Source organism: Belonocnema kinseyi, chromosome 3 (genome assembly GCF_010883055.1).
Source record: "Belonocnema kinseyi isolate 2016_QV_RU_SX_M_011 chromosome 3, B_treatae_v1, whole genome shotgun sequence".
Lineage (NCBI taxonomy): Eukaryota > Metazoa > Arthropoda > Insecta > Hymenoptera > Cynipidae > Belonocnema > Belonocnema kinseyi.
Genome location: NC_046659.1, coordinates 12,244,189 through 12,256,657, shown reverse-complemented (window position 1 = coordinate 12,256,657; position 12,469 = coordinate 12,244,189). Strand labels below are relative to the sequence as shown.

Below are 12,469 nucleotides of genomic sequence, written 5' to 3'. Positions count from 1 at the left end.
CGCCGAAGAAAGGGGGCTTACTCTGAAAAGTTAGATTTTTCATGTCGAGGGGTTGGAGTCGACCTGATAGGCCGGACTTTTAGGAGAGAGGAAAGACCGGGGTTGGTAACGTATAATACTCCACGTATTATACGTGGGTTTCTACGCATATATTATCACAGATTAATTTTCAGATTATTATGTTTATCGATTCGTTTTATATTGTTTATATTATTTTATTCGACTTGTAAATCTCGATCTAAATACGAATATTTAACAATTCTTTAAATTTTGATAAATGTTAAAGCAGTTTGAGGTTACAATTACTGAGGCCTTGCATAATTCCATATATAACATTATGCAATATGATTCATAATAATTGTTATTGAAAGAATCAAGCGACACTTTAAAAGATTTCTTTCCTTTCTTCCGCTCGAAAAACAAATCCTTACTACATTCTCACGAAAGGAGATTGGTCGTAGACGCGGCTCACGGACGGGGTATAGATGAGACGAGCCGTAGATGGTATAGTGAATGGTGGGAGATGTTTCACGGAATCTCGAGCTCTCGAGTCAAAGCCCGATTTCTCGGGTACTTAACAACTCAATTATTAGCAATAATAACGCTTGAATTTTTCCGATAGTTTAATTGAAAAGAGTAGTTAAAAAACTATTGAAATGTGTAAAAACCTTGATTTTGATTTTTTTAGAGTAAGTCCCCTTTCTTCGGCGCACGTCCCATATATTAATAAAGATAATATTATAATTATGTTATATTATAATAGTCTTATTTATATCTTGATTGAAAACTTATGATCTCCAGTCAATTCTAATCTTGCTTTACGACTGCAATCTTGTACATTTATTCCAAAGAGTTAATAAAGAAATACTAAATTGCCTAAAAGCAATTCAGCTGCTTTTTAAGAATACAAAAATACGTTTTTGCGCATAACATTTCTGGCGATCCTACCAGGATAGTCCTTTAACGATAGTAATTTCTACGGAAATAATTAGACAATCAAAAGAGGATTATCCAAGTGACGAACCTTTGGAAAAAAACCGGTCTTTCTCCACGGAAAAGCCCGTAAACTAGAATTGGCATTTAGAATTTCACGAAATTCTACAAGACTCCAAAATTTCTTCACGGAAAAGCTCGTTAATCAAGAAAGGAATTTAATTGGTAAAACTAATATCTGAGTCAAGTAGGGTATTATACGACGTAAACCAATTAAAAATCGATTCTAGAAAAGAAAAATTGAAAGCGTACGCAACATACCGCGGTAACAATCCTACGAGGCCCGCAAACAGGCGGAAGAGGCAACGGTCTAGCAACGCAACGCAGAAGCAACAAAGAGAAAGTATCCATCAACGCAGCACTACTACGCGGTAACCAAGGCCCAGGAAATATCAATCCGCGTCAGGCAACAAGGCTACGACTGAAAGATGCAGCAACGAGGATTCTGCGGTTTCCAAAGAAAAACAAACAGTAAGCGAAGAAGATTAGTTCGTAAGCAGTGACAGAAAATTTGTAAGGGTTAATTGTTTTCAAGGTAAATTTCTAACATTTTAATGTTATACATTTTTATTCAAACTATTGTAACCCATTAGGCTGGCGACGGTTTGTTGTCTTGAAATATTAATAATTAGGGCTTACATTCCCAGGAAGCGTGTGGATACCATTATTGTACTTAAAGTCACGATACCCTTCTAGGGTTAACACACGAATCTAGTTTCCCCTTTCTAAAATCAACCATGTCTGAAAATACACCTCAAAGACCCGCATCTCCCTCCAGCATGGAAACTGATGACCTCTTACGTATAATATTAGTTGAAATAAATAGGCTAAAAATAAACGTGTCCATATTATCAAAGGAAAACGATAAACGGCTCTCCGAAATACAACCTATAGCTGAGGAATGCGGGGTGAAGGGAAAAGTAGTCACAGAGAAGGACTTCGATGATATTCTTACATCAGACAGAGAAGAGTCAAACAGTGAAGAAGATAAAGTTACGCAAGCACAGCTCACAAGGTCTATCAATGCAATCAATAAAGCAGGAACTTCACTTACGACACTCCATAGAAATAATAAGCATGAAAATTAACCAAACCCATTGCTGGAACAAAATATACTCGCATAGGACATAATTAGGACAATTAAGGTCCTAAACGGACAGGACGATATGGGTATAGGAGATTTCATTAAATCCATTATAAATGTTAAAAAAAAGTATTCTCAAACTAGTTTACTATTAGATTTTATAATTGTAGAAAAATCCAAGGAAATGCCGAGCGAGTAATAAGATACTCCACTATCTATGGATATGAAGAGATGTACAGCACTATAAGGCAAAATTTAAAACAGATTGGATCAGTGTCAGCCTTAAGAAGCAAACTTGAAAGTTGTAAGCAAGGAATAAATGGAACTACACAAAACTTTAACTTAAGGTTTAGACAAATAATTAACAAAGTCAAATACGCGGTACAATCAGAACATTCTTGTTCCAGAGAAAGAAAAATAGCAATAAACATTGAAGAAAAAGAAAGTATATAAAGATACATATTAAATGTAAGAAGCGAAATTGGACTACGAATTAAAGTAAAAAATCCCATTAACCTGCAAGAGGCTCAAAACATGGCAATAGAATCCGAGATATGGTTTTAAGTAGCTCAGCCGATACAGCAACGGATAACCTCACGACCTGCAATGAGTGTTAGTTAACGTCAACCCACACTACCATAAATTTCACGGCCTCAACTAAACAAAACACTAAGATTTTGCAGCACAAGTCTCTGCGAGACCTGCAAATTTTGAATACGGTCAATCTTTTATACGACCACCCCAAATAAGGACAATTCAAGAACAAAAAGACAATATGATAGACAGCATCTTAATTACGGAAGAGGTAAAAATGGAACAGGTATAGTACGAGGACTCAGCTGAGTCTCAACCGTATCTGGACAACTATTATTCATTAGAGGAAGAAGAATCGAAACTGAATACAACTTACTAGTTGACTCACCGGAAAAATTCGAAAAAATAAAATTCCTTAAAAATTTCGCAATGGACAACGACCGAGACCAGTCGTCAGGAGCAGCCTACATACCATATGCAAAGAAAAAACATCTGTTTCATTTAGTAGATGACGATTCTCCCCTACCAAAAGCCGGAATTATTGGTCTACCCTTTTTTAAAAAGTATCAAAGATACGCTATAACATTAAGATCCCTGATCCTAGATGATATAAAAATGCCTCTATGTAAAAATGGCCACTATATCGATAAAAATACTTCTAAAATTTGCAGAATAGAAGTAACAGAAGAGGAGGGAAATGTTTGGATAGAAGAAAATGAACTAATCCCCAATGGAATTTACACCATAAAAATCGCGAAATCAGTGTTCCAATAAATCACTAATCCACAAACCCCATCCTGATGCCAGCTACCATTAAAATGGAAAAATTTTTTAAAATACAGTCTCGAGACGAGACTCCAAAAAAGTGAGAAAGCCAGAAGCAAATGATATCAGACAAGACAATATTAACCAGGATCATCGAAATTGAAAAAATTCTACAATTATCACCCTGGCGGACCGAAGGAACCGAATGGAGCCTCTACAAAGTACCCGTAAAGACTCCATTGGGTCCCCATTCGGTTCCTTTTTAAAAAACTAAAAAAAACAGCAAGATCAACTTTTAAACTACTGAAATTCGGATTCTACGTTGAATTTTCTATTGAAAACTCATGGAGTAGTCGCAATACTATTTTTGCAGCGGTAAAAAGTTTAAAAAATATATAAGATCTATCCCAGCAAACATGGTTACAGAACAGATTTGTAACTGTTCTAGAACACAAAAGAACAAGTTCTAGAACAGTTAAGTAACATGTTGCAAACATGCGAGTAACTATGTCATCCCCCATACGCTAGAACAATTCTGTAACAGTTTTAGAACGCTGTGACATACGATCTGTAACATTTCTATAAAAATTCTAGAACTCGGTTACTAGTGTTAAATAACAGATCTGTAACAGATCTAGAACGCTGTGAAAACCGATCTGTAACATTTCTATAACAATGTTAGAACTCAGTTACCAGTGTTATGTAACAGTTCTGTAACAGATCTAGAACGCTGTGAAAATCGATCTGTAACATTTCTATAACAATTCTAGAACTCGGTTACCAGTGCTATGTAACAGTTTTGCAACAGATCTAGAACGCTGTGAAACCCGATCTGTAACATTTCTAGAACAATTATAGAACTCAATTACAAATGTTGTATAAAAAATCTGTAACAGATCTAGAACGGTGTGACAACCGATCTGTAATATTTCTAGAACAATTGCAGAAATGTGGTACGCTGTGTTATGAAAAATCTAGGGCAATTGTATAACAGTTATATAACAATTCTAAAGCTGCTATGTATCTTATATGGAACAGTTTTATGTACCCCTCACAGCAATAGAATAGCCCGGGGTATTCGATTTAACCCCATTTATGTCCCGGATTATTCCGTTCAGCAAGGTTCAGCTCTCAACCGTAATGCAATGGAAGAGCTTCACCCTGGAGGAACCGCCTTGTTGAACACGGTAGCGACTACGCCAGGTAAGTATGCTTCTGGCCGCCTCGGCTCCTCTCAAACACTCGACCCTTCATTTCAATTGCGAATTTTAAGGTTACGTTAACATAAATTGTAATTTGGGCTATTAATTGATAAAATAGATTTCTTTCAATTTTAACTTTTCTTTATTACTTTTTTTCAGCGTAGGCTTTAGCCAAATTACTTAAAATGTGTAGAAATAAATCAAAAAATGCCGCATAATTTGATCCGGATTGCTATGAAAAACAAAACATCCTGTCCTTATATGGACTGAAAAAGCTACATCATACGTTCAAATTATAACTTTAAGTATTGTGATTGGAAGATAACTTTTCGCACTTTATTTATACGTGCTTTTTAAAAAAAGTTAATAGCTAATCAGACAAAAATTTTATTGAAGGATGATTACGATGCGTTATATTATTATTATTATTATTATTATTATATAATATTACGCATGCGTATTGTTATTGATGATAATTGGACTAGATAGATCTAAAAATACAGGAATCCGAACGAAATTAACGACAATTTTTCAATATTTTACCAGTATTTCTTAAACTTCAAAATACATTGGATTTAAACTAACCTACATAAGTGTGGCAAATTATAGAAAAATCTTGCAGGAAAAATGTCAGAATTGTGTTTCATCAAAACTCAATTATTTCTATGTAATTTCTTCATTAATTGAAATTTTTCTTTATTAATTTTTCCAGCGTAGTTTCTATCTAAATGATTTTGAGTGTGTAAAAATAATTTAAAAATATCGACAAATACACCATAACTTCGTTCAGATCGTTGTGGAAAGCAAAGCATTCTGTCCTTACAAGGACTGGGAAAGCTACATCATACGTTCAAATTATAAGTTTAGGTATTGTGATTGCGAGATAAATTCTCGCACTTTATTTATACGAGCTTTAGAAAAAAGTTAATAGCTAATCATCTAAAAATGTTCAGATGATAATTGGACTAGACAGATCTAGAAAGCCAGGAATCCGAACAAAATTAAGGGTATTTTTCGATATTTTACCAATTTTTCTTGAACTTCAAAATAACTTGTGTTGAAACTAACCTAAGTCCGGGAAAGTGTATAATATGTTAGAGGCAAAATGTCAAAGTGTCTTTCGGAGACGTCAAATTATAACTTTAAATATTTTTATAGAACTTCCCACGAGGCAAAACATTGGAGAACGTCCTTTCATCTTTACGATGTTGCGATGATGACGTATGTCCGCATCGTAAACTTGTCTTTGCATATCTCTAATATATTTTAATGAGAGAGAGGGATAATACTTAGTTACTTAAAACTTAGTGCACGTGCACTTAATGTTTTTCAATACATTATTCTATGATCTTTGATAAAAAAATATGTTTTTGTTTATATTAATAGAATTTCATTATTAAAAAACGTAATAATACTTTTATAAATGTTTATCTGCGTTCTGCTAAAGAATATTAATATTCTTCAATTATAATTACAAAACTGCGTTGATTCTTTTTAAATAAATTTTATTCAGAAAATACAACGCGGTAGTACAATCCTTTCTTCCCGTTATTAGTTATGAAACCAGCTATTTTATTATTTTATTTAAGGAATTTAACCCTAAAAGGACCCCTTACTTTGCTATAACGTTAAGGTCCTCATGAGTCGTTGAAGACCCCAGCCATAATTTTTTATTGCGTAGAAGATTTTTAATACTTTGGCGTGAAATTTGGTTGGGCATCTCCAGAAGTGTCTTGTTATAAGATAATTTTACTTGTTAAATAATTATTTTTTTATTTTAATACATTGAACAAAAGATTCAAAACTGAAGAAGAACGAACTTCGTAACTTTCAATATAAAGTGTCAGAGCACTAACGACCCCATGGGGACCTTTAAGGGTTAATGTAATAGTTTTCCACGGAACGTCGAAGTAACATTCGGATGGCACAATAAATCTAATAAGTACACAATAAATCTAATAAGTCTGTGATCCGTTATTAGTGCAAGAACATGAACGCTAGAGCTTTAGTGCTAGAACTGTTAAGTAGAGATCTCAATTTTTGTCCTTGATTTATGCTAAAACACATTTGCAAAAGAATTCTAGAACTTCGGTATATAATATTACGGCACAGTTCTAGAACAAGCTTGGATCAAATGATACAGAACGTCTGTGATTGGTCAGTTCTAAATAATTACGTATTAACTGTTCTGGAACAGTTATTAATCTTTGTCCCTGAATTGTTCTAGAACACACTTGTAACATGTTTCTAGAACTTCGATATAACACTGTTACAGCACATTTCTAGAACAAACTTAGAACAAATGTTACAGATCGTCTGTGATTGGTCAGTTCGAGAACAATTACGTAACAAGTGTTCTGGAGCAGTTATTAATCTTTGTTTCTAATTCGTTCTAGAACACACTTGTAACAGGGTTCTAGAATTTCGATATAATACTATTACGGCCAGTTCCAGAACAAACTTAAAACAAATATTATAGAACGTCTGTGATCAGTTTGTTTTAGAACGATTTCATAGCAACTGTTACAGAACAGTGCTGTCACATAGTTCGAGGACAGATCTGTCACAATTTTGACACAGTGTTCTAGAACACTGTTACCTTTTTATTCTAGAATAGTTCTGTCACCATCTTGTAACAACTCTTATAGAACACAGTTCCCTTTTTGATCTGGAACAGTTACAGAACGTGTTTGCTAGGATAACCCTTGTTGACTGCTACTTACAGATGATGCGTTTGAAGTGTAGCAGTCAACAGGCGTTATACGCCTTATATATTTTGTTTAACTTTTTACCATTGCAAAAAAACTATTGCGTTTATTCCGTGACCTTCTATAAGGAATTTGAACCTAGAATCTGAATTTCAACAACTTAAAAGTTTATTTTGCTGTTTTTTTTTAGTTTTTTAAAAAGGAACCGAATGGGGTCCCAATTGGGTCTTTACGGGTACTTTGTACAGGCTTCATTCGGTTCCTTCGGTCCGCCAGGGCACATATTAAACCACGTACAAGAATTGAAATAAGCAAGATCATTCATACATACCAAGAAGTGTTTACTCTATCAGGTGACCCATTACAATGTACCACATTAACACACCACGAAATCACACTAAATTCAGGTAAAGTAGTCAATTTAAGATCGCATAAGCTCCCTGAAGCTCATACGGAATTTGTTTTAGAACACTGCCAGGAACTTTAAGAAAAAGGAATAATTAGGCACTCGCAATCACCTTTCAATTCACTACTTTGGATAGTCCCCAAAGAAGGGAATCAACTCAGAATGGTGATTAACTACAGGCAACTTAATAAGGATACGGACCAGGATGCATACCCTCTACCAGTTATAGGTGATATTTTAGATCAACTTGGACGGGCAAAATATTTCTCAGCATTCTTTGGCCCTTTAGCCTCAAAAATGCCCCGGCTACATTCCAAAGAATGAGGGACAACGTATTTAGGGGACTTTTAGAAAAGGAATGCTTCGCCTATATTGATGACATTGTAATATATGGAGAAACCTTGGGACAATATAACAGAAACTTAGTCGCTGCCTTAGAAAGAATAAAAAAACTTCAATTGTAATTAGAACCTTCTATGTGTGAATATCTCAGAACTGAGCTTGAATATTTAGGATACTTCATTACAGCAGAAGGAGTGAAACCTAACTCAGCCAAAGTAGAAGCGGTCCAAAACTTTAAAGAACCTAAAAATGTCAAACAGATTCAATCATTTTTGGGACTTGCCGTACATGTACAGAGAGATTTAACACATTAAAAAAGGCACCATGCGAATCACCAGTGTTAAGATTCCCAAATTTCCAAGATACATTCACCCTAACAACTGACGCTTCTAACCACGGGCTAGGGGTTGCATTATCACAAAAAGGACACCCTTGTTTATTTATATCAAAAACACAATGTCAAAGACCCCAGTTCACGATAATTTAAATGGAGGATAAGACTCGAAAAATACAAATACGAAGTGCAGTACGTAAGAGGAAGAGAAAATAAAGCTGCAGACTGCCCATACCTGACTTTCCTATTTGAGAAAAAGACTTATTACAAGAAGCATTCGAGGACGCCCTCGTGGATGAATTAGAAACACAGCTACCTGAAATCGAAAAAATGGAAATCCTAGGTAAACCCACCCCTAGACAGTTGAAAACAGCGAAACCTAAAATCACCGAAATTAAAGCATTAAAACCACAAGAAAAAGTTAAGATATTCAGCGAAGAGAAACCAGATCCAGCCATAGGTCCCGACGAGAGAGACAATTTGCAAGTAACACCTGAAAATCCTCAAGTCGACTGGTACAACGAGTTCACAGAATGGCGATTAGACCTCGTTACCAATGAGCAAGTAAAAATTAAACCAAATGCTGTAGCAAAATTATAGAAGAAAATGACAAAAGAAAACATGCCAAAATGTGAAAAAGAGAACAAGTTAAAACATTTAGCCTGGGTAATACAGGGTCCGGCACTCGAAGTGTAACGAACTTCAGACCGCTCGCACAGCTGATGCATGAGCATCAACTGTGTAAAAGTTTGCCAAATGACAGTTCGGAGTATTGTTTAAAAACGCACAAACGCATTTTGCTAAAAGTGAACGCGAAAAAAATCAGTGATGGATTTCAAACGTAATAGTCTGATTGCTTTATATTTAGCTGGAAAATCATAACCAGCGATTCTTCGTGAGCTCAATCACCTTAAAGTGAATAAAGTTTTTGTTTATCGCACCATAACTCGTTACAATAATACTGGTAGCATCGCAAAACGTCATGGAGGTGGCCATCAAAAGACTGCAACGTCACGTGAGATGTTTAAAAAAGTGAAGAAGCGACTTGAGCGAAATCCCCGACGAAGGGCCAATCAAATGGCAAAAGAACTGAAAATATCCGACCGTGGCATCCTCCGCATACTGAAAAATGATCTCAAGGTCAAGCTTTACAAAATCCAAAAGCCGTATGATCTCACACCGAAGCAGCAACAAGTTAGACTTGAGAGAGCGAAGGAGTTGCTTCTCTTGGCCGAAAGCGGTCAATTTCCGAACATTGTGTTTTCTGACGAGAAAGTTTTTCCAGTTGAGCAATTCGTGAACTCTCAAAACGATAGGGTTTACTTGACCGACCGTTCGTACGAGAATTTGTGTCATCACCACCAGGAGACTGCACCCGCAACAGATAATGCTTTGGGCCGCTGTAACCTCAGATGGGCGCTTTCCAATCGTTTTCATCGAGCCTGATGACAAGGTAAATGCCTAATATTATCGGGAAAGTATTCTGCAGGTTGCTTTGAAGATGTGGGCGGACAAACATTTCGGTGGTAGAACATGGACGTTTCAACAGGACACGGCACCGTCTCACAAAGCTCGAGTGAACCAAGAATGGCTAAAAAACATCGTTCCGAACTTCATAACGTCCATACAATGGCTTTTGAATTCGCCAGACGCGAATCCAATGGATTACTCTCTTTGGGCCATTTTGGAGAGCAAGGTCAGAAACTAAAAGATACACCAGTCTTGATACGCTGAAGAAAACCATTGTCCGCAAGTGGGCCAAAATTCCTGCAAGACACATTCGGGCAGTTTGTGATTCGTTTTTGGATCGTCTCAAGGCCATAGTCAAGGCAAAAGGTGGTCATATCGAACAAAAGTGAATTGATTCTGAATGCTGTATTATTTTCACACATTTTGTACTTTGAATTAAATAAAAGTAACTTTCCAAAGTGAATTTATAGCCTTTTTAATTGTTTACACTTCGAGTGCCGGACCCTGTAGATGAAATTAGAGACAGAAAACTGACTTTACTGAAACTACAATTTGGAGATCCATTAATCACTAGCGTACAGAAAGAACTAATCCAAGAACTAGCACTATTTTTATCAAACTGTTATCCAAACATGGGATTCCATTTATGTTTTTCGAATACTGGAGAGCTTACGAAAGCTGAAAAGGAACAAATCATGAAATTAGCTCTCTCGACTCACCTAGGAGAAAAGAATACCTTAGAACAAGCAAAGAAAATTGGGATATGGTTAGGAATAGACGAATAAATTAAAAATTACGTTAAAAAATGTCCCTTTTGCCAATTACAAAAACCACCAGAATAACTAACCAAGCATCTAGTATACTATCCGACATCCCAACAAACCCGAATGATAAAATCGCCCTAGACATTTTTGGACCTACACTAGAAACTCGAAAAGGGAATAAATACATATTAAGCATCCAAGATAGATTAACAAGGTACACTGTCATGTTGCCTTTACAGAACGAAACATCAAATTTTGAATTAATGCAGCAATTTGAGGAAGCACTTCGAATTCAGCACATAAAAACAACAGCGTTCCATTCCCAATCCAACGACAACATTGAAAGAATGCACTCTACTTTAAAAAACTCAATTAAAACATCAGTAGCCGAAAATGATAACGAATGGGACGATATCTTAAAATTTATAAGTTTCGCAAAAAATACTATGAAGAATACGATTTGAGACCACTTTTGGCAGAGAACCCAATATCCAAATAAATATACCAAAACCAATAAACTAGATCCTAGTTGGAAAGGTCCGTACGAAGTAATAGATCTAATAGATAATAACAACATAAGACTAAGGAATACAGACAAAATAATTCGAATAAATATTGATCAAATAATACCTTACTTTACAGATGATGGCGTTGCTGCTAATCTGCGCAACAATAACTGCTACTAGAGCATATTACGTATTGGAAGAGGTAAAGGGAAATGTCTATGTAGAAGAAATTAAAAAGGTATTTCTTTACCACGAAGAATGAAGACTAATTATAGGAATAAAGGACCCCGCACTAAATGTATGGGAAAATGGCTTTCGGTGGATTTAGCTGAAACTTTGTAATTTTTAAGGTTATAAGTGCCGCATGAAATATCCATTAAAAAAAATTTTTTTTAATGAACAGTTTTAGCGCTATGCGACGCTAAGCGCTCAAGATCACTGAATAAAACGAATTACAACAGATTTTGTTACAAAAGCGATGTCAACATAGAAATCACGGTTCAGATCGTGGTCTGTCATATTTTCGCCTACACCGTTGACTCATATAGCGCGCTTCTCAAAACGATCAAACCCTAAGCACCCAAGATTTTAACTTGACTAATTCATCACTTTTTCAAAGGCAGAAATAGTACACAAAGTAACATTAGTAACTAGTACATACATTCCGATAATTACATTGTACTGTTATCCAGAGTGCCGAACGCTAAGCGCTCATGATCAGTGAATAGAACGAATTACAATAGATTTAGTTACAAAAGCGATGTCAACATAGAAATCACGGTTCAGATCGTGGTCTGTCATATTTTCGCCTACACCGTTGACTCATATAGCGCACTTCTCAAAACGATCAAATGCTAAGCGCCCAAGATTTTAACTTGACTAATTAATCACTTCTTTAAAGGCTGAAATAGCACCCAAAGTAACATTAGTTACTAGTGCGCACATTCCGATAATAACAGTGTACCCTTCGCAAGCGGGCCGAACGCTAAGCACCCATGATCAGCGAATAGAACCAATCTCAGTAGCTTTTGCGAAATATTAAACTATTTCTGGCTCTTGATTTGGGTTCGCTTGTTCACCTCTATTAGCTGCGTCTAGAATCCTTTGTAGCAGGGAAGTTTGAGGATACTTTACGTGTTGCTGGTGACGTGCATAACCCAGGAATCATAAAACGCTTGCAATATGTGCGCAAATGCCAAGAGTTCTGGCCCCTGACTTACATGTGCAGTAATAACCGAGAAGCGTTTCGTTATTGTCTGGTCCTATTCCATCGATCTCATTGAACGCTATCCACAGCTGGTACCTTGTCGCATTTCGGAAACGAGAAAATATTCGTACTCTGATCAAACCAGTTTCATTAA

General features: G+C 35.9%; 1 protein-coding gene and 1 pseudogene across 3 annotated transcripts in view; one reads left to right on the top strand and one right to left on the bottom strand.

Moving 5' to 3' along the window:
* LOC117168711 (ras GTPase-activating-like protein IQGAP1) overlaps nt 1-12,469 on the top strand; it is a 343,802-nt gene that overhangs the window by 13,943 nt on the left and 317,390 nt on the right. The gene's annotated exons all lie outside the window — the stretch shown is intronic.
* Nucleotides 4,436-4,587, bottom strand: LOC117170425 (annotated as a pseudogene).